Raw genomic sequence first — 20,831 nt, 5'->3', positions numbered from 1 at the left:
TCTTAGTCATGGCAGAAGATGGCGACTGTAGACAACTGTAGGTTGCCGACTCCGGTTCCGTGATTTCTATTCAGAGACCAACACAAACTTAGACTGTAGAGTTTTCTCACCAGAACCTGGAGAGGAAGGCGGTTTCCTGCCCTAGGGCACGAACTAGTAGATTCCAATTTCAAGCTGAGCAGTGCATATTCCCACCAATCCAATTATGGTTCCTGGACCTTGGGAGAGCTCTGCAGTAGAAACTGAGCCCTCAGTCAATAAAGTTTACATTAAGGCTCTAAAGTGAATCATGATTTCAGCCTGCTTACAAAAAAAGGGAGAAAATGGTATGAGGCTATGAATAAGAGTCCCCTGCCACTGACCCTCACCTTTTAAATGACTAGAAGTAGCATTGAGTAAGCAATGTGCACATGCACAAGGGGATGTCTGAAATACTTTCCACATGATGGCAGTGTTGCCCCATTGTAAAGAAGGTGCCAGTGATACATGTCTCTGCCCCCGCCTTCTGATTTGAAAAAAAAAAAAAAACTACAAGACCAAAAGAAAAAAAAAAAGAAGCACAGTACAGCAATGTGTCAGCCCTGCCTTCTTCCTCCAGAGAAAGAAAAAGTGATTTACTGACAGCTTAGTCTACATTTTAATTTTATCTGAGCACCACAGCTAGTAGCTCTGTTCCTTCATCAGAAACCACATCAAAACACTAAAGACAAAAATCCAATCCAATATATGTGTCCCTCCAAATTCTATAGAACATTAAACCTTGAGGCCTAGCTAGGTCATCACAGGGAGTGGCCAACCTCCAGCTGGACACCCAAGATCTGTTGCCTGGATCAGGATGTGAGCTGCTTCCCAGGGAATCTGTGAAGTGAATCTGGCAGAGAAACCAGGGAAGAAGGAAAGTACATGGAAACTGATGGAAGCAGGAGGGAAAGGGAGAGGAGATGGGGAGCTGAGGCACCCACCTTCTCAGGTATCCCCTGTTTAGAAGCATCAGTGCCAGTCAGTGCCAGAGCCTTGAGTTTCCTCTTCTCCAGCCGCATTCTACGTCCAGTGCCTAGGCTGGTGTAGGATTGTCTTGTGCTCGAGGTTAAATCTTAGGCTCCAGTTCTAGGTAGAATAAGAAAATGCAGCCAGTCAATCAAGTCAATCAAGAACCAGCCAGGAAAGCTGGTTCCCTGCCAGATTCACTTCACAGATTCCCTGGGAAGCAGCTCACATCCTGATCCAGGCAACAGGACTTGGGTGTCCAGCTGAAGGTTGCCCAACCCCTGTGATACCTAGCTAGGCCTCAACGTTTAATGCTCTATAGTGTTGGAGTGACTATACCAATATACTATATAACTACCACTCAGACAGATCACAGAATTGGATCTATAAACTTTTGTCCTATATATAAAACTAAGTATCTAATACATTTCCACCTAAATTGGACCATGTTATACATAGCTACTCATACCTTTATTTTTGGGAAACCTTTGGAGGTTACAGTTTTAATCTCAATGTACGCATGGATATCAAGGAAAGTAGGGAGAAAAAATGAAAAATGACAATGTGCAGTACTTTAAGAAGAACATTCTCAAAAAAAGTTTAACTAATATTATTCAGTATGGATTTGTGAGAAGTTTTCTTCAAAAACATAAAAAGTTTTAAAGGCATTTATTGTAAAGACAAGTATGTTGGTGCAGGCATCTCTGAATATTTTATAATGAGTTAAGTTCCCCCCCCCCCTCAAAGTAGTAAGTGGGTTTGTTTCCTACCACTGAGCAGGCCACATCACATCCAATTCCCTGCCCCAGCCTCATAGGTAGGGCCTGTCTCTCCTTAGGAAGTCTTCCCTTGAGGGATAAGACCACTGAAGGAGAGCAAAGGATACACTGGAAAGGAAGACGTCAAGGTACCTTTAATTGTAGATGACAACAGTAGACAGAAGTCATCCTGAAAATTCCACTAGGAAACGCCTAGACCTGATAAACGCTCTAAGCAAAGTGGCTAAATACAAAGTATACTCACAAAAATCAGTAGTAATAAATGAATCTCAGGTGCCTAGGGCATGCTAAATAAGCAACGAACCCCTCATGTATATCTGTTGCACTGTATGGGAAACATAATTCTTTGCTCCTCAATCTCCTAGCAAAACTTTACTGTGTAAAACCAGTACCAAATTAATGTGTACAAATTTTTAAGAACAGCTTAGATATCCGGCAAGGGTAAAAATTAAGAATCATAAAGAATGAAAAATCCTCCCCATTACATAAAGAGTCCTAAGACCTCTGCTAAATTTAGGTGTTACTTTTGATGAATGTGGAAAACAAGACACACACAAAAAAGATGGCTTTCAAATTACTCAAGAGCTGGGCAAAACTCTGAACCTTCTTTGGGCCTTTTGTTTCTGGTTGGCGTTTTTTCAGACAGGAAGGGCGGGAGAGAAGCGCTCACCAGGTCCTTCATAGAGCTCTACTGCCACCATGAGGATTGAGTTTCACAACTCACAGTGCCACGGAGCTAAGCTTCCTCCCATGATTCTTAGCCATGGCGGAAGATGGCGATTACAAGACAACTAGAAGCCCACATGGGCTTACTCGACTTCTCCTCATGCCCCAACAGAAATACAGACCGTTCAGTTTTCTCACCAGAACCTGGAGGAGGCTCCTTTGTGCCCCAAGATATGAGCTGGTAGATTCAATTTGCGATCTGTGTAGTGCAAACCACGCCCCTCCAGTTCCTGCTCCTTGACATCAGGACATCTGGGCACTAGTAACTGGGCCCTCACTCAATAGGGTTTACTCTAAAAGGGCTCCTCATTCCAGAGAATCCCTTGAAAAGTCAGTCCAGTAACTGAGTGAGCCTTGCTTTCTTTGTTCCCTATTGGGGAGAATGCTGCACTCTGAGAACTTAGCTTCTATTTTTCATTTATATCTGTACCTGCATTGGACCTAAGTATCAAAAGACAAAAACAAGCCCATAGATAGATACATAAGTAAATGGATAAATAAATACATCTCAAACAACGCAAGAAATAAGTAAAGAGAGATGAAAAGTGAGATCTGAGGCAACCACCTTCCTCTTTCACCTTCTCTTTGGAAGAAGTCAGTGTTCTGTCAATGGTCCAATCTTGCATTTCTCCTGGTCTGCACCCAGGAGCTTCTCCATCCAGTGCTTGCTCAGGGTGGCTGACTGCTTTCTGGTCTCAAGTCATAAAACTAGGCATCCAGTTCTAGGTAGGAAAAAAAAAATGCTGTCACGACAGTGCTTGAAGGAAAGCAAATCTAATTGTTATTATCTACCTGCACACCGCAACTTCCCTGGCTATCATACACCACTGGAGATCTACACAAGAGATATAGAAAAAGGGCCTGTGTGCCCAGTGGGAGGCTGGGCACACCGAATGCTGGACAAATCTCTAGAAGGAGAAACACGTGTGTGCATTGAAATGTCTCTGGTTTCCAACTGGATATATCACGGAGTTTCTCTCAGGGCTCCTTCCTATCCCACTGGAACATAGGCGGCCCACTGTTCTTTCCTATAGCTTAACTGCATACATCTTTTTATACTGTACTGTTTATCATACTTTAATCTTACACTTTCCCTTGGCAAAAAAAGACATGGAACTTTGAGAGGAGCTTGGCCTACATAATGTGTTCCAGCGTCGCTTAAGCTGGCTGCTGAGATTCTGCCTCAGTGGTTCTGGGTTTGCAAGAGTTCACCAACCTATCTGTATGTCACAAACATACTTGTTAGATTAATGTAACTAATGTACTTCTTAGATTAATGCCACTTTGACACTAAGTTATGAGATCTAGATGCTGGATATTGGTTATTTTAAGATCATTTTGGATTCGTCAGTCTATCAAAATGACCTTTAGGGTCAAGCATTCCACTTCTGCACAATGGTCATTAGGACAATGAGGTCTGCCACAACACTGAAAATCTCTTCTGGTAATATGGCCAACTTAACTATAGTTAGCTTTCCATCCTACAAGCATGGAATGTATCTCTTGGTCATGTCTGTCACCTTCAAATCTTTTGGCAATATTCAATCATGTTCACTGTATTACCCTGTCATATCTTTAAGTATTGCCCTAAGTATATCATTGACATTGATGTTATTTTTAAAAACACTGCTTTGTTTATTCTCCTCTCTTTCCTTCCACGGACAGGCTGACAGCATGTGTCTAAGGCTAGGCCCCAATGCACTGTCCTCCCACCAACCCCTAAACTCCTTGGTCCTCAACTTCCTCATGCATGTAAAACCACCAAAAGGCATCATTCTTCCCAGGCCCTCCAAGCCTCTAAACAACTGGCAGCTCCTGGGGTCTGTTCCTGCCTCACTAAGGACTAGGCCCCGGCCTGGCCTTGATGTTCTCACGCCACTGCCATGGGATGGCCAATCCATGTACTGAAATGACTACGAATTCCAACTGGAGAGATGACTGGTGCTCAGGGTTTCACCATGTCACACTGGGGCACAGGCACAAGCATTTCCCACATTAGCGGCCTACCGCTATTTTCCATAGCTTAACTGCATCCAAATGCTAGTGTTCTCACGCCTCATTGTGTCCTGTACTTGAAGCCTTATACTTTCCCTTAGCAACGAAGACGTGGAACTCTGAGGACCTTGGGTTGCATAATGTGTTCCGGGGTATACTGGGCTGGAGTGTGAGATGTTGCCTGTTAGTAAGAGGACACTACTTAAAATCCTGCTGACTCATACTACAAGGAGCAGGAGACAGGCGACCAAGAGTTCAAAGTCCATGCCCCAGATAAAAGGACCAGAAGCCCAAAGGGCAACTTCCTGTATGCTAGTCTAAGCACCTGCAGGTCATCTGTTGGCCCCTTACACTTCATTGTTAACACTAAGATCATACTGCTGTCCAAGCTTCTCCTCTTGCCTTAGGGAACAGGCACTGGGCCCCAAAGTCTAAGCCAGGTGTATCCTTCCAGGAATTCTTTCCCCACTGCTAGACTCACGGGAATGAAAGTGTAAGGTACCTTGTGTACTGTAATTCTTCCAGTATGGCGGCAATAGTACTCCATAGACAGTCACAAGGGCCACCCTTGACTGCTTTATGCCCGCCCTCCAAGCCTAATAGTGATTCTAATAATAATCAGAATCAGAATTGAGAGACAAAGGCCTGGGAACGTGATAGGTTAGCATTTTGTAATTGGTAATTTTCCACTGAACCTTATCCGTTCAGACCTGTTTAACTTCCCTTGAAGTTAACCTGTGCTTCAAGGGCTAAACTTGGTGGATGAAAGCAGAGAAAAGAGAACTCTGAAGCCTATAAATCCTCTCTAGGACACAATTTACAAATGCCAAGTGTTTTGTTTGTTCTCAAAACAAAAGTCCCGGCCTAGGACTTCCTGTGTCTGTATGTCCTGGAAGCTTTAAGACCCTGGTACACCGGCCTCTCGTGTTCCAGGTTCTACACAAATAGTTCTTGGGTTCGGAACATACTTAGGGCCCTAGAAATACACCTGTGCCTAATGAACTATCACTAACAAAATATGCCTATGCCTAAAGAAGTATGCCTACAGCGGGCTCAGCATTGAATACAGTCAAGAAGCTGTTCGTTGAATCTCTGAAACTGTGGCCGCATGATGGCAGTAGTGCTCCATAGAGCGCCAGCACCGCCATCTTAGCCGCCTCCTCTCCCACCCTTCTTAGTCTGAAAAAAACAAAACCGCCATTTCGAGACCAAAAAATAAAAGCTAAGAAATTAGACCGTCCTCCATCTTGTTGAAATCAGTGGAGCCCGTTACTAGAGCAGCCATTTCACTTTTGTTTTCCTTCTCAGCCAAATTAAGGACTAAAACCACTCAATTCCAGACGGACTCTGGCCTTTTCTCAAGGTAAATTTCCACCACGGTACCTGTCCAGTAAATTGGCCACCGCAACTCACTAGGTAGACCTAGCCAGCAGCCGAGAACTCACCAAAATCTGCCAGATCCAGCCACTCAAGTGCTGGAATTAAATCACGCTGCTATTAGCTATGCCACCAGACTAGGCACCTTTTCTTTCCTAAAGAAACTAGCAAGTTTGCAGAAGCGCCTCCGGGTATTTGTGCATATGCCTACTCCTCCCCTGCCTATCCCATCTCAAATATATATATATATATATATATATATATATATATATATATATATATATATATATATATATGTATGTATATATATATATTAATCAGAGACAAAGGCATCAAGAAACATGGAGGCTGCTTTACGTTTGACTTGTTTAGACAAACTCACACAGTAAATTCTTAGTTTCTGTTTGAAACCAAATCAAGGACTACCTCACTACATTCTCAGCAATAGTCTTGATTCCTTGGGATTATATACTACCATTTGTTGCTTTGTCTTTGGCAACTCAAATTATCAGCTTGTTGCTTTATGAGCAAATCTTCGTAAGCCTGGCCTAAAAGAAATAAAGAAATTCAGAAAAATCAATGGCAGAAATAGGCCATCTGTAAGCATCCTGGCTTGACTTACTAATATTAATGACAAAATTACTTTGATCATTGTTAAAACAGCCAAGATTATTGTTACAGGAATTTTTCAATGAGGGAAGAAATAAATCAGGCTCAATCCTGAATTCAGCAAAGGCAGCTGGGGATTCACAGTCAAGGAGTTAAAGGAGGGAGGGAGAGATGGGCAAGGAAAATAATGTGTAGGGGAGGTCACGGGGTGGGGGAATATGTTGTTCAGTAAGCAGGGAGAACATGGACACAATCCCCAGCATAGCAAACCAAGTATGGTGACACATCACTGTAATCCCAGGATAAGGTAGAGGGACTCCTGTCTCAAACAACAACAAAAGGAAAAAAAATCAGAGAATTAATTTTTTAAAAATAAGAAGCTTATCAGAAAGTACCTATTTGCTTCCTAGAAGGCATTCTCAGATACCTTTCTTGGGTGCCATGTCACTCTGAGCAGTGACATATATATATATATGTCATATATATATATAATTATATATATATATATAATTTCTCAAATATATATAAATCACAAGCAAGAGTTGCTCAAACTTTGTCTCATGATCTTAACACAAGTACTTCCTTATAGATATTGAAAGGGATAACAAATAATCCTTACCAGCTAGTCCTATCTACATCAGAAAAGCAGACTGAGATGTAAAACAGTTTTCTGTTGTTTATGGTTGGCTAGAACACTGGATCACTTAGTCTTCCATCTTCTGAAAACAAGATATAATATTTAGGAAGAAAAGTGTATCGCTCATTTTCTAAGACGTAGAATCTGAGGGGAACAAGGGCCAGAGAGGTATATGGGGGATTACTAGGGAGCAGAAAAAGGATAAGAGATGAAAAGTTAAGGGATTGCGGATGTATTTAATCGAAGCATGCTAAAAGTAAATGAAAATGTCACAGGAAATTTATTATCCTGTACAATTAATTTACATTTTAAAAAATCTACATTTAACTTAATGATCAGTCGGAAACTAGCGAAAGGATTCCTAACACCACAAATAACAGAAAAGTATTCATTTCTCAAAACTACTGAGTGGAGGCCTGAAGATAATGAATGTAGAAAAATGAAATAAAAAAAATTAGTATTATTAAAAACATGTACAATACTACTAATAATTATTTTAGTTAGAACCTCATAAAAAAAGTACCAAGATCAACTAGGAAGAAATGGTTTGATCAAAAAGATACTAAAGATATGAATTTTACTTCAGTTATCTCATTGATGCTACTCCAGTTCATCATTGCAAACATCCTTGAAAGAAAAACTTTTGTGTTTGTTTGATGTTAATATTAGCACTGCTTCTTTCCTTGTAATCTTCTACTTATTGGCCCCAAACCAAATTTTTAATTTTTGGGCCGAGGAAATGAATGAACTCAGATCCTGAGGCCAACTTGGCCTCTAGGCCTTCTCCAATTGCTCTCCTTGTTCAAGGCAATGAGATAGACTTTCGCTGTGTCCATATACCTGAGCAAGCACATATGCTGCTTTAAAATCACACGTCCAAATGGGCACTAGGTGCTACGTTCCTGGAAGCTGGGAGGTGGAAGCAGAAAAGAGCAGGATTAAGAGCTTGGCTACATTAAGTTCCTGGGCAGCCTGGACTCAGTGAAAGCTGCCAAAACAAACAAATCCACGGAGTTGGGGAGTTGGCGGGTAACACTTTCACTTAATCGGTTTCTTATGCTGTAACGCAACATAATGAAAAGGTAAAATAAAGGAATAATACAGACAACAGGTTAAGGCCTGCTAGGCTCAAGGCTTCGGCAACCAAAGTCCCGCCCCATAACTTCCGGAAAGTTGCGGGCTGCTCTGGCCTTTTTCACCACGGATAAATCTGTTTTCAGGTTAACATCAAGCCTTTGCCCAAAACTCCTGGACTAACACAGACCAAAAAGAGTGGACCAGTTCAAAGTCGGGGACGGCTGAGCTACTTTACGGAATGAACTTGTATAAACCGGAAGTCCTCACGACAACGCAGTAACTGCGCTATTTGATTTAAAACTACATCCCCAAGATGGCAGTAGAGCTCCATAGTTAGTGTTTCAGCAAAATAAGCAAGCTGTCTGCCTCCCGCCCTTCGCGATCCAAAAAAAAAGGGAGGGCATGAATCATCAGTTCAACTTCCTGAAAGCATAGCTAATAGTTCATTAGAAAAGAAATCAAAGAAATCTCATTTTTTTAATGTTTTCCACTTAAAACCAAGCAGAGGCTGGATATCATGATTATCAAGTATTAAAAAAAAGTAATTCTGAAAGCATCGCTAATAGTTCATTAAAAAAGAAATCAAAGAAATCTTTTTTTTTAAAAAAATCTGTTTCCCACCTAAACCAAGCAGAGGCTGGATATCATTATGCTTATCAAGTATTAAAAAAATTGTAATTTTGGGTAGCTTCTCCTGGCACAAGCCGAGGCAGGCAAATTGCTGAGTTCCAGGCCTGCCTGAACTAATTTTGGCCTACAAAATTACAGGCAGGAATATATTGAGAGACCATATCTCAAAAATGAATTAATAAGCCAGGCGATAGCAGCGCACAACTTTAATCCCAGCACGCAGGAGGCAGAGGCCAGCAGATCTCGAGGCCAATCTGGTCTACAAGAGCTATCTCCAGGCCAAGCTCCAAAGCAATATAGAGAAAAGATATCTCAAAACAAATAAATAAATAAATTAGCTAATAATTTTGTTTCCTCCATGTATGCTGTATTACTGTAGTCCCACCCAATGCATAATTTCTACCCGAACCACTGATTTTCTTGCCAGCCTATGGGTGAAACAAACGAAACAACACAATGAAACAAGCATCTCACAGCTGGCTGACACAGCTCCGCTCTCACTCACTGGACATCACATCTCTAGTATTTTCCCAACTTATCAAAAAAATCTAAATCTAAGAAACTTTTATGTTAAATTTATAAAAGGAAGAAAGAAAAATGTGAAACCTCAAGACCAGGAGTACCTCTCCAGGTAACAAACCATGTCCTTTTTTGGTTCATCTTTGCATATCCAAAGTAATTTCCCATTTTCTAAAAAAAGACCTAGGCCATAGAGTTTGTGTGTTGAATTGTTGGCAGCCTTTTGGCCAAAACCTTAAGGGTAGTACCCAGAGAGTTCTCCTCACTATATGCACCACATGGCAGGATTCCCTGTGTAGGTGTGTATTATATGCCAGCAAGAAATTACCCAAGTGTTTCCTTAGGCTTTTATTAACTAAAGCTCCTAGAAGGAAGAACAGAACTGTCCCCATCTTAAAGAGTCTACAAGGCCAATAGGCTGAACTTTAATGCTAAATTAAGTACCTAGTTAAGAGGTATTGCAGACCAGAGCCAAACTATCTTGGGGTATCTTCAGTCTCTCTGAGAGTCATTCACTGCCTGCAGATGTCTGACCTAACACCCCAGTGACTATCAAAACCTTAAAATGTATTCTAAAATGTATCCAATGGCTTTCATCAATCCAAAAGTTATCTGTTTTGCAACCTACATCAGAGCTCTTCCCTTGGCTATAACTCACACACCTGTGACCCCTACCAAAACACTTGGTAAGTATTTAATTTATAGCCTTTAAATATCATGTAAGTACTTCAATTGTGGAACAATGGTATTTGTGTTCCTGGGTCTTGGTCACACTGGTTCCAAAATAAACAATCATCTGTTATTCCCTTTGAAGTGAGACCTGTGCTTTTTACATGGATGCTTTCATTTGCCATCTGAACACAGCTCTCTGCCATGTCACTAAATAGACTTCAACTGCTTTCTGTGTCTTCTTTGGGTGTGTATGCGCTATCATTTGTCTTCTAGAGAAAAGTATCAAAGCTATGTTCTCATTAGGATCTATCACATAGGCCAAAGCAGAGGATCAGAAAAGAAATACTCCCACAAAGCCTGTTAAGACCACATCTTGAATTGTTTCCTTTAGTCCCATTCAATATAGAGTCCAAAATTTTCTTCCACACATAACAATAAATTTGTATTAAAATTAGATGTTTGTACATTATGGTGTGCAAAGAAATTTCCACTTCTTGAGCCAAGTGTAGTGTAGCAATATTTTGTTTGTGTTTTAATAAATTATGCCTGAAGACCAGAGAGCAGAGCTAAGTCACTAGAGGCCAGGGAGTGATGGCTCACACCTAAAAATCCCAGCCTGAGCTACATGAGATGATTGAACTGTCTAAAAAGAGAAATAGAACTCACACAAAGATGATCCCAACACTTTAATCCCAGCACTAGGGAGGTAGAGAGAGGAGTGATATGCCTGGGCGGAAGAGGAATATAAGGAGGAGGAGACAAGAGCTTATTGGAGTCAGGAGAACTAGCACAAGTTTGAGGCCAGCCTAGGTTACAAATGTGACCAGGCAAAAGCTATGCTAAAGTGTGACCTTGCCTAAAAAACAAAAAAAAACCACACCTAAAATAGCAAAATCTCTGCCTCTCCGTCACCTCTTCATCCATCCCAATGGCATGCTTGCTTGCTTTGTTTTATTTTCTTTCGTGGGGGGGGGGGATTGCAAAAGGGAAGCGGATGGAATATGGGGGAACCAGGAGGTGAACATAATTGGGCTGCATGATGTGAAAGTCCCAAAGATTCAATAAAGAAGTTTAAAAACAATGAAAAGAGGGGCTGGAAGTGCAACCCAGCAGGAGGGAGTTCCTGTGTTTCAATTGCTTACCTGTGGAAAAGTAGGCCCTGTATCATCTCAGCAAGATTCCTGGCCAGCAAGGGGCACTGATCCTCTAGCAGAAGATTCATCAGAGGGGTGAGTTTGCTCCTGACCCATGGCAGGAGCCCGGCAAGGAGGAGTTCAGACATTCCCCAACCCCCTTGACTTCCTGGTCACTCTGCAAGGGCTAAGCTGGATATGGAAAATCTAGGTAAACGAACAGAGAATACAGAATCCAGTATAACCAACAGAACACAAGAGATAGAAAAACGAATCTCAGAGTCTGAAGACACCATAAACAAAATAAACAGTCTGAAAACAGCAAATCCAACAAATTCTCATCACAAAACATTCAAGAAATCTGGGACATAATAAAAAAACCAAACCTAAGAATAATAGGGATTGAAGAAGAAGAATCATAGATCAAAGGCCCAGAAAATATTCACCAAAATTATAGAAGAAAACTTTCCCAACCTAAAGAACGATATTCCTATGAAAGTTCAAGAAGCATACAGAACACCGAATAGACTGGATCAAAAAAAATCATCCCCTCGCCATATAATAATCAAAACACAAAACATACAGATTAAAGAAAGATTATTTAGAGCTGTAAAGGAAAAAGGTCAAGTAACTTATAAAGGTAAACCTATCAGACTTACACCGGACTTCTCTATGGAAACCATGAAAACCAGAAGGTCCTGGATAGAGGTACTGCAGAAACTAAGAGACCATGGATGCAAGCCCAGACTACTATACCCAACCAAGCTATCGTTCACTATCAATGGAGAAAACAAAATATTCCAGGGTAAAAACAAATTTAAACAATACGTAGCCACAAATCCAGCTTTACAGAAAGTAATAGAAGAAAAATCACAACCCAAGGAATCTAACATTGCCAACACTGCCTAAAATAACTCAGACATCTAGCGACCCTTCACAAGCACAACTCAAAGAAGGGAAACACACAAACTCTACTACACAAAAAATACAAAATAAAAAAATAACCGGAGTCAACAACCACTGGTCATTAATATCACTTAATATTAATGGACTCAATTCACCTATAAAAAGGCACAGACTAAGAGACTAGATATGAAAACAGGATCCAACATTCTGCTATTTACAAGAAACACACCTCAACCACAAAGACAGACATCTACTCAGAGTAAAGGATTGGGAAAAGGGTTTTCAAGCAAATGGACCTAAGAAACAAGCGGGTGTGGCCATTCTAATTTCCAACAAAATTGACTTCAAGCTAAAATCAATCAGAAGAGATGGAGACGGACATTTTATACTCATAACAGGAACAATTCATCAGGAGGAAGCCTCAATCCTGAATATCTATGCCCCTAATATAAAAGCACCCACTTATGTAAAAGAAAAACTTCTAAAACTCAAGGCAGTCATCAAACCACACACACTAATAGTAGGAGACTTCAACACACCTCTCTCACCAATGGACAGGTCAATCAGACAGAAACCTCACAGAGAAATAAGAGAATTAATAGACGTAATGAAAAGAACGGACTTAACAGGCATCTATAGAACATTCCACCCAAATAGGAAAGAATATACCTTCTTCTCTGCAGCTCATGGAACTTTCTCGAAAATAGACCACCTACTCGGTAACAAAGCAAAAATCCTCAACAAAATACTGGCAAACCGAATCCAAGAACACATTAGAAAAATTATCCATTATGATCAAGTAGGCTTCATCCCAGAGATGCAGGGCTGGTTCAACATACGCAAATGTATCAATGTAATCCATTGTATAAATAAACTGAAAGAAAACAACCAAATGATCATTTCATTAGATGCTGAAAAAGCATTTGACAATATTCAACACCGCTTTATGATAAAGATGTTGGAGAGATTGGGGATGTAAGGATCATATCTAAATATAATAAAACTTATTTACAGCAAGCCGACAGCTAACATCAAATTAAATGGAGAGAAACTCAAAGCCATTCCACTAAAATCATGAACACGACAAGGATGTCCACTCTCTCCATACCTCTTCAATATAGTGCTTGAACTTCTAGCAGTAGCAATAAGACAACATAAGGGGATTAAGGGGATTCGAATTGGAAAGGAAGAAGTTAAACTCTCGTTATTTGCAGATGATATGATAGTGTACATAAGTGACCCCAAAAACTCTACCAAAGAACTCCTACAGCTGACAAATACCTTTAGTAATGTGTCAGGGTACAAGATCAACTCCAAAAAATCAGTTGCCCTCCTATACACAAAGGATAAAGAAGCAGGGAGTGAAATCAGAAACTTCACTTTTCACGATAGCCACAAATAGCATAAAATATCTCGGGATAACTCTAACCAAGGAAGTGAAAGACCTATTTGACAAGAACTTTAAGTCTTTGAAGAAAGAAATTGAGGAGGATACCAGAAAATGGAAAGACCTCCCTTGCTCTTGGATTTGGAGAATCAACATAATAAAAATGGCAATTCTACCAAGGCAATCTATAGATTCAATGCAATCCCCATCAAAATTCTTCACAGACCTTGAGAGAATAATCAACTTTATATGGAAAAACAAAAAAACCAGGATAGCCAAAACAATCTTATACCATAAAGGAACTTCTGGAGGCATTACCATCCCTGACTTCAAACTCTATTATAGAGCAACAGTATTGAAAACAGCTTGGTATTGGCATAAGAATAGACAAGTCGACCTATGGAATCAAATAGAAGACGCAGATATTAACTCACAAACCTATGAACACCTGATTTTCGACAAGGGAGCTAAAGGTATACAATGGAAGAAGGATAGCATCTTTAACAAATGGTGCTGGCATAACTGGATGTCAACCTGTAGAAGAATGAAAGTAGATCCATATCTATCACCATGCACAAAACTCATGTCCAAATGGATTAAAGACCTCAACATTAATCTGACCACTTTGAACCTGATAGAAGAGAAAGTGGGAAGTAGTCTACAAGACATAGGCACAGGAGACCACTTCCTAGGTAGAACCCCAGTAGCACAGACAATAAGAGAATCAATGAATAAATGGGACCTCCTGAAACTGAGAAGCTTCTGTAAAGCAAAGGACACTGTCAGTAAGACAAAAAGGCTACCTTCTGACTGGGAGAAGATCTTCACCAACACCTCATCAGACAAAGGTCTGATCTCCAAAATATACAAAGAACTCAAGAAACTAGACACAAACTCTAATTAACCCAATTAAAAAATGGGGTACTGAACTGAACAGAGAATTCACAACAGATGAACTTCGAATGGCCAGAAGACACTTAAGGACATGCTCAACCTCCTTAGCGATCAGGGAAATGCAAATCAAAACCACTTTGAGATACCATTTTACACCGGTCAGATTAGCTAAAGTCAAAAACACCAATGATAGCCTATGCTGGAGAGGATGTGGAGTGAGGGGAACACTCATCCACTGTTGGTGGGAATGCAAACTTGTGCAGCCACTGTGGAAATCAGTGTGGCAGTTTCTCAGGAAACTGGGAGTCAACCTACCTCAGGACCCAGCAATTCCACTCTTGGGAATATACCCAAGAGATGCCCTATCATACCACAAAAGCATTTGTTCAACTATGTTCATAGCAGCACTATTTGTAATAGCTAGAACCTGGAAACAACCTAGGTGCCCCTCAATAGAAGAATGGTTAAAGAAGGTGTGGAACATATATACATTAGAGTTTTACTCAGCGGTAAAAAACAATGACATCTTGAATTTTGCATGCAAATGGATGGAAATAGAAAATGCTTTACTGAGTGAGGTAACCCAGACACAAAAAGAGGAATATGATATGTACTCACTCATAAGTGGATTCTAGACATAGTTAAAGGTCTTTGAGCCTATAATTCCTGATCCTAGAGAAGCTAAATAAGGTGAACCTGAAGAAAATCATATAGTTATTCTCCTGGATATTGGAAGTAGACAAGATTGCCAGGCAAACTTGGGTGCACGGGGGGTGGGGGTGGAAGTAAGGGGAGATGGTTAGAGAGAAGGGAGAAGGGGAGGACTGGGGTAGCTTGGGGGAATGGGATGGGGGGGAGGGAGGAAGGCTGGCTATGGGAGCAGGGAAGTATTTATCTCAACTAAGGGAGCCATTTTAGGGTTTGCAAGAGACATGATTCTAGAGGGGTTCCAAGGTCCAAGGAGAGGTCCCCAAACTGTTTCCTGGGCAGCAGAGGAGAGGGTGCTGAACTGACCTTGGCCCATAACCATACTGATGAACATTTTGCATATCGCCATAGAACCTTCATCTGGCGATGGATGGAGATAGAGACAGAGACCCATATTGGATCACAGGACTTAACTCTCTAGGTCCAAATGAGGAGAATGAGGGAGAACATGAGCAAGGAAGTCAGGATCAGAGGGAACCTTCATCCGATGATAGATGGAGATAGAGACAGAGACCCACATTGGAGCACTGAACTGAGCCCCCAAGGTCCAAATGAGGAGCAGAAGGAGGGCGAACTTGAACAAGGAAGTCAGGACCGCGAGGGGTGCGTTCACCCACTGATACAAGGGGACTGATCGAATGAGAGCTGACCAAGGCCAGCTGGACTGGGACTGAAAGAGCATGTGATCAAACCGGAGTCTCTGAATGTGGCTGACATGGGGGCTGACTGAGAAGCCATTGATAATGGCACTGGGACTTGTTTCGTCTGTATGTACTGGCTTTTTGGGATCCTGGTTTGTTTGGATGCTCACCTTTCTAGACCTGGAGGGAGGGGGGAGGTACTTGAACTTCCCACAGGGCAGGAAACCCTGACTGCTCTTAGGACTGGAGAGGTAGGAAGAGAAGGAGCGGGGGACTGGGACGGTATTGGGAGGAGGGGAGGAAGTGGAAATTTTTATAAATTAATAATAATATAAAAAAATGAAAATAGCAAAAAAGGAAAAAGGTCAATAAACCAAATAACAAAAATATTCCTGATTCCTAAGCAGCCTGACAAAATTACATATAAATTATCAAGTTCTCATTTTTAGAAAGTAAATCATTATAAAAAGATGCTCGTCATTTCATTTAATATATTCACCCACATGTGCTACATAGTATGCATATGTATATAAATGCACATTAAGGTGGAAACCTTAATGACAATGACTCATGCCGAGTAGGATTTTCTCGTCTTCTGTGTCAATGATATACTCCGCATGCTTCCATTACTTCCATATTAATACATTTCCCCTAGATGGAAATCTTTTATATTTATTCTGAGAAGTAGATCCTCTTCCAAATTATCAAAATAGCACCATTGCTGGTAATGTGTTCTCATTTTGAGAATTACAAAGTCAAAAGATTGTTAAACACCTAATCAAAATTAGAACAACTTCTTTATATATTCTCATATTGCCTCTTTCCACATATCACACATAACATACATACACACATGTGGAATCAGTTGAAGATACATTGCATATGGGAACTGGGTGGCGGGCGCCCAAAGAGTAAAGATAAAGGAAATCCAACTACACACATACAAACACACGCACACACACTTTTAACCTAAAATCTAGTTACTTTGCACTTGAAGGGTTCAGATAGATTACCCTACCACCTATTAGTGCTTTTTACAATTTGAAGTCTTCCAAGCCTGCTAACTATTCTTTGAAATACAAACTGTTTCCCTTCCACCTGCCTGTGACTGCCAACCGCTGGGATTAAAGGCAGTGCCACCACACCCAGCCCTGGAGTATGTAATATTTTTAATATTTCTTAACTCCGGTGGTTTTAGAATTAAACATTTCTTCGAGTTACGAACTAGTCATGGATAAAAAATGCAGATGTTACCAGCACCACAAATTCAAACACACAAAGGATTTTATAAAGTGTCTTTAGCTCTGTTTCCTATGAACAAGTGGAGATATAAATATATTAAATCACAAATGGCCAATGAATCACATTTCATGAGCACATTATTTGTTCTGAATTGATTCACAATTCTTAAAGAATCTCTGGACATCACAACTTATCTAACACAAATTCAATTTCCTGGAAAGACTATTAAGAGCTGACAGCAGTACATCTTTAAATTTTTCATCTACTGCCAGGCAGTAGTGGTGCGCGCCTTTAATCCCCGAACTCGGGAAGCAGAGACAAGCAGATCTCTGAGTTTGAGACCAGCCTGGTCTGCAGAGCAAGTTCCAGAACAGGCTCCAAAGCTACAGAGAAAGCCTGTCTCAAAGTTTTTCGGCTACCTATTTCTTTAGGTGCATCCCGGTGGATGAACTCATGGCCTTGGCCTTGCAATGCTAGGTAGATGCTCTAGCACTAAGCTGTACTCCTAGCCCCAGCTTAAATATTAGCAAAATGATGGGAAACTCTGTAAGAGGACTGGTGTTATTTAACTAAATCAGTTTTAGTTTCATCATTATTTAAACATACATTCTTTGTATGAGAGACGGGGTCTCAGCCCAGGCTGTCCTCCAACCTGTTATGACACTGGTCTCGAACTCTTGATGCACCTCTCAAGTGCTAAGCCCAGTTATTCCTGTATTATCTAAGGCAGGCTTATTGACATACACAAAACATTTCTATTTTTTTCCTTTTTTATTACATTATACATACAGTTTGGTGCATGAGTCCTTCACACAACACAGGACAGTAAGCATTAACTACTGACAGGAGCTTTTGGGGGGAAGATAGCATTTCTTTTAAAAAATTTATTTACTTTTATTGTAGGAATGTTTTGTTTGCATGTTCTCTCACATGTGCCTTGTCCTCGAAGAAGTTAGAAAAGTGCATCAGATCCCCTGGAACTGGTGTTATAAAAGCTATAAACTACAATCTGGGTGCTGGGAATTGAACTCAGATCCTCTGCAAGAGCAGCCAGTGCTCTTAACGGCTGAGCCATCTCTCCAGACCCCTCAAGCATCACCTTGTAGTTAGCAAATACAAAGACTAATGTGCATCGTGGCAAAAACAAACAAAAAGCCCACAAAACACAAACAAAATAACAGCAACTAGAGCAAATACTCTTAAAATATGTTATAGCTATATAATCTTTGATCCATTACATTCTGCTGTTATGTTTATTAGACATGTGTGGGCACATGTATGTATATAGACCGAAAGGATTTACTGGCATGGACTTTGACTTGTATGATATGGAAGTAATATCTTCGCCTCTTCAGTTGCTTCTATTATAATTTTCCCATATCACAAACCTTGTCATGTGTCATTAGATATAAATAATAAAAATAGCATTACACGTGCATAAAAATGAAGAGTGAAGAGTGAGGTCTTTTAAAGAGTGGGGCCTTTAGGGGCTACTGGGGATAAGGAGATATGAAATAGGGAGAAGTGTGTGACAAGGTACAAGGTACCACCAGACGGGATATATAGTATCAAAGTTCGGTACACATCTGTATGATGCCATGCCTAATTCCAGAGTGGCAGGAGGATAGTCACCAATTTGAAGACAATCTGGACTATATCATGGTTTCCAGCCTAGTCTGTCTGAATTTGAGAGTCAAGCCGTGGCCCTCTCCCCACAAAATAGAAAAATGCCAATGTGAAACCCACTACTTTGTACAGTAACACAGGTCAGTAAAACGTGAGGTCTTTAAATCTTTTCTACAGAAAAAGACAAGGCTATTTTCCGATTATATTTTTGAATGGCACCGAGGTTTACCTTTTATTTTTATTGGTAACTTATTACTATCAATTATTTCCAATATTACATGTTTTCTAATTTCAACATTTTAAGTTTAAACACAAGACTAAGTTAAAAAGCCAAGGCTGCGGCTGAAGAGGTGACTAAGTAATTAAGCACACTTGTTGCTCTTCCAGAAGCCCTGAGTTCTGTTCCCAACTCCCACATGGTGGCTCACAACAGCTGTAACTCCAGTTGCAGGGGATTTGATGCCCTCTTCGGGCCTCTATGGGCACCATTCATGTGTGTGGTGCAGACTCATGCAGACAAAATACCGATTCGCAGAAAATAAATAAAGTGTGTGCGCGCGCACACACACACACAACACAACTTTAAACTTTAAGGCAATTAAACAACTGGCAGTTATACAATTAGTTCTTTCCTTTGAAAGTTTCCATATACTTTCTTTGTACCTACTCACTTTTTGAATCCATGTTTCTGTGGTCAACTTGACTTAAACATGTATTTAATAAGTGGAGAAAGATACATTGTTTCTCTTGTATTCCCTAACTAAATAGCTTCATCCTAAAGTTATAACAACAACAACAACAAAAAAGAACTAAAGTTTGTTTTCCATTCCTAAGACAAAGGCATTTATCTGTCCCCTGAAAAGGACTGGCTAGATGTAACCTCTTAGTCTAAACTAAAATGTATGTGAATACAAACTTGGTTTGGTTTGGTTTTCCAAGATAGGGTGTGTGTGTGTGTGTGTGTGTGTGTGTGTGCATGCACGCGAGCCTGTGTAGCCTTGGCTGTCCCAGAACTCACTCTGTAGACCAGGAAGGCCTTGAACTCAGAGCTCCGCCTGCCATCACCTCCCAAGTGCTAGAATTAAAGGTGTGCACCACTTCCGCCAAGCAAATAGGAAGTTCACACATCTGAAGATTTCTAGTGCTTCAGCTATCTTATCTGTGATCCAAAAGTCTGACTTCAGAAACAACACACCATCATCACAGGTGCACACTCCTTAGTCTAGCCCATGGGGAAATTATTACTTCAATGCACACAGCTTAACCTAGCTGGCACAATATTTCTCATGCCCAGGAGCGTATCTGCAATGAACTGAAGAAGGCACAGGTCACTTTAGGACTTTCATCTATTACCCAAGACCATGGAAACATGCTGTTTCATCAAAGGTCTCCATTTGCTGTGTAGCTTACCTTACTCAAGAGCATCCTCAAGGCCAGCCAGGCCCATCACCAATTTCCCCAGGAACTTTCTTGTTCTTGTAGACGTGGATGACGGCTTCATAGAAGCGGTGAAACACCTTGAGTAAACAGTGTTCAAGTGGTGAGCAAGCATTACAACAGTATACCAGAATACAATCCCGTTCTCTCTTGTAAGTGGTCACTACCAACACTATCACTAGTACAGACAAAGAAATGCTCATTTTAGCGAATCCTATGAAATATTCAACAGTTCTTACTTTGCTTGACCACGTGACCTAGGGTTCCTGGTGTGCTTAAAATTCCCGTAAGAGGGAAAAATGCTCAGAAGCAGGCTGTTGAATAATACCTGCCAACATGAATCAAGTTAGGTCCCAAGTATGACAAGTTTCATTTTTATTACCAGAATGACAACAGGTTTAAATAGGCAAAGTCTCACCCGCTTATGAAAACTGAGGTATGAGCATGTCTCCCTACAGTCCGTCAACCTGTGGGTCAGGACTACCTTGGGGGTTGAACAACCCTTTCACAGCGGCTGCCTAAGACCACCAGAAAACACATTACAATGCATAACAGTAACAAAATGACAGGAAGAAGCAGCCAAACAATTTTATGGTTGGGGGCTGCCTGCTCTAGAGTATGCCCTTCCACTAGGCCCTGGGGAACAGTTGCATCCCCACTGTAGCTGTCACCTCTTGAGCCTAGCGGACTGTTTTGTTTTAATACAATATTTTTAGTACTTCTCTCAGAGTTTTATGCACTTGCATCTTCATCAATTCATACCCGTCCTCCCCTTAACTCCTCCTAGCCTCAGCCCTTACCTCCTTCTCCTTCTCAAATTCCTGTCTTTTTTTTTTAGTTAATTAATTT

At 40.8% G+C, this 20,831-nt stretch overlaps 1 protein-coding gene and 1 long non-coding RNA gene across 5 annotated transcripts in view; one reads left to right on the top strand and one right to left on the bottom strand.

Annotated features, from left to right (window-relative positions):
- The window catches only part of LOC146889227 (uncharacterized), a 79,839-nt gene that overhangs the window by 52,310 nt on the left and 6,698 nt on the right, over window positions 1-20,831 (top strand). The gene's annotated exons all lie outside the window — the stretch shown is intronic.
- Window positions 1-20,831, bottom strand: part of LOC125410692 (uncharacterized) — a 54,433-nt gene that overhangs the window by 30,435 nt on the left and 3,167 nt on the right. For 2 of the 3 annotated variants that reach the window (XR_015737090.1, XR_015737091.1), the window contains 3 exons: window positions 19,956-20,062; window positions 3,071-3,214; window positions 963-1,107 (listed from right to left, as the gene is read on the bottom strand). This is a non-coding gene — a long non-coding RNA (uncharacterized LOC125410692). Of the gene's footprint in view, window positions 1-962; window positions 1,108-3,057; window positions 3,215-19,955; window positions 20,063-20,831 lie in introns of all 3 variants that reach the window. The other variant, XR_015737092.1, reaches the window with a different exon arrangement.

The sequence above is a fragment of the Myodes glareolus genome, chromosome X, assembly GCF_982192425.1.
Source record: "Myodes glareolus chromosome X, mMyoGla1.1, whole genome shotgun sequence".
Taxonomy (NCBI): domain Eukaryota; kingdom Metazoa; phylum Chordata; class Mammalia; order Rodentia; family Cricetidae; genus Myodes; species Myodes glareolus.
This window is presented reverse-complemented; position numbering and strand designations above follow the sequence as displayed.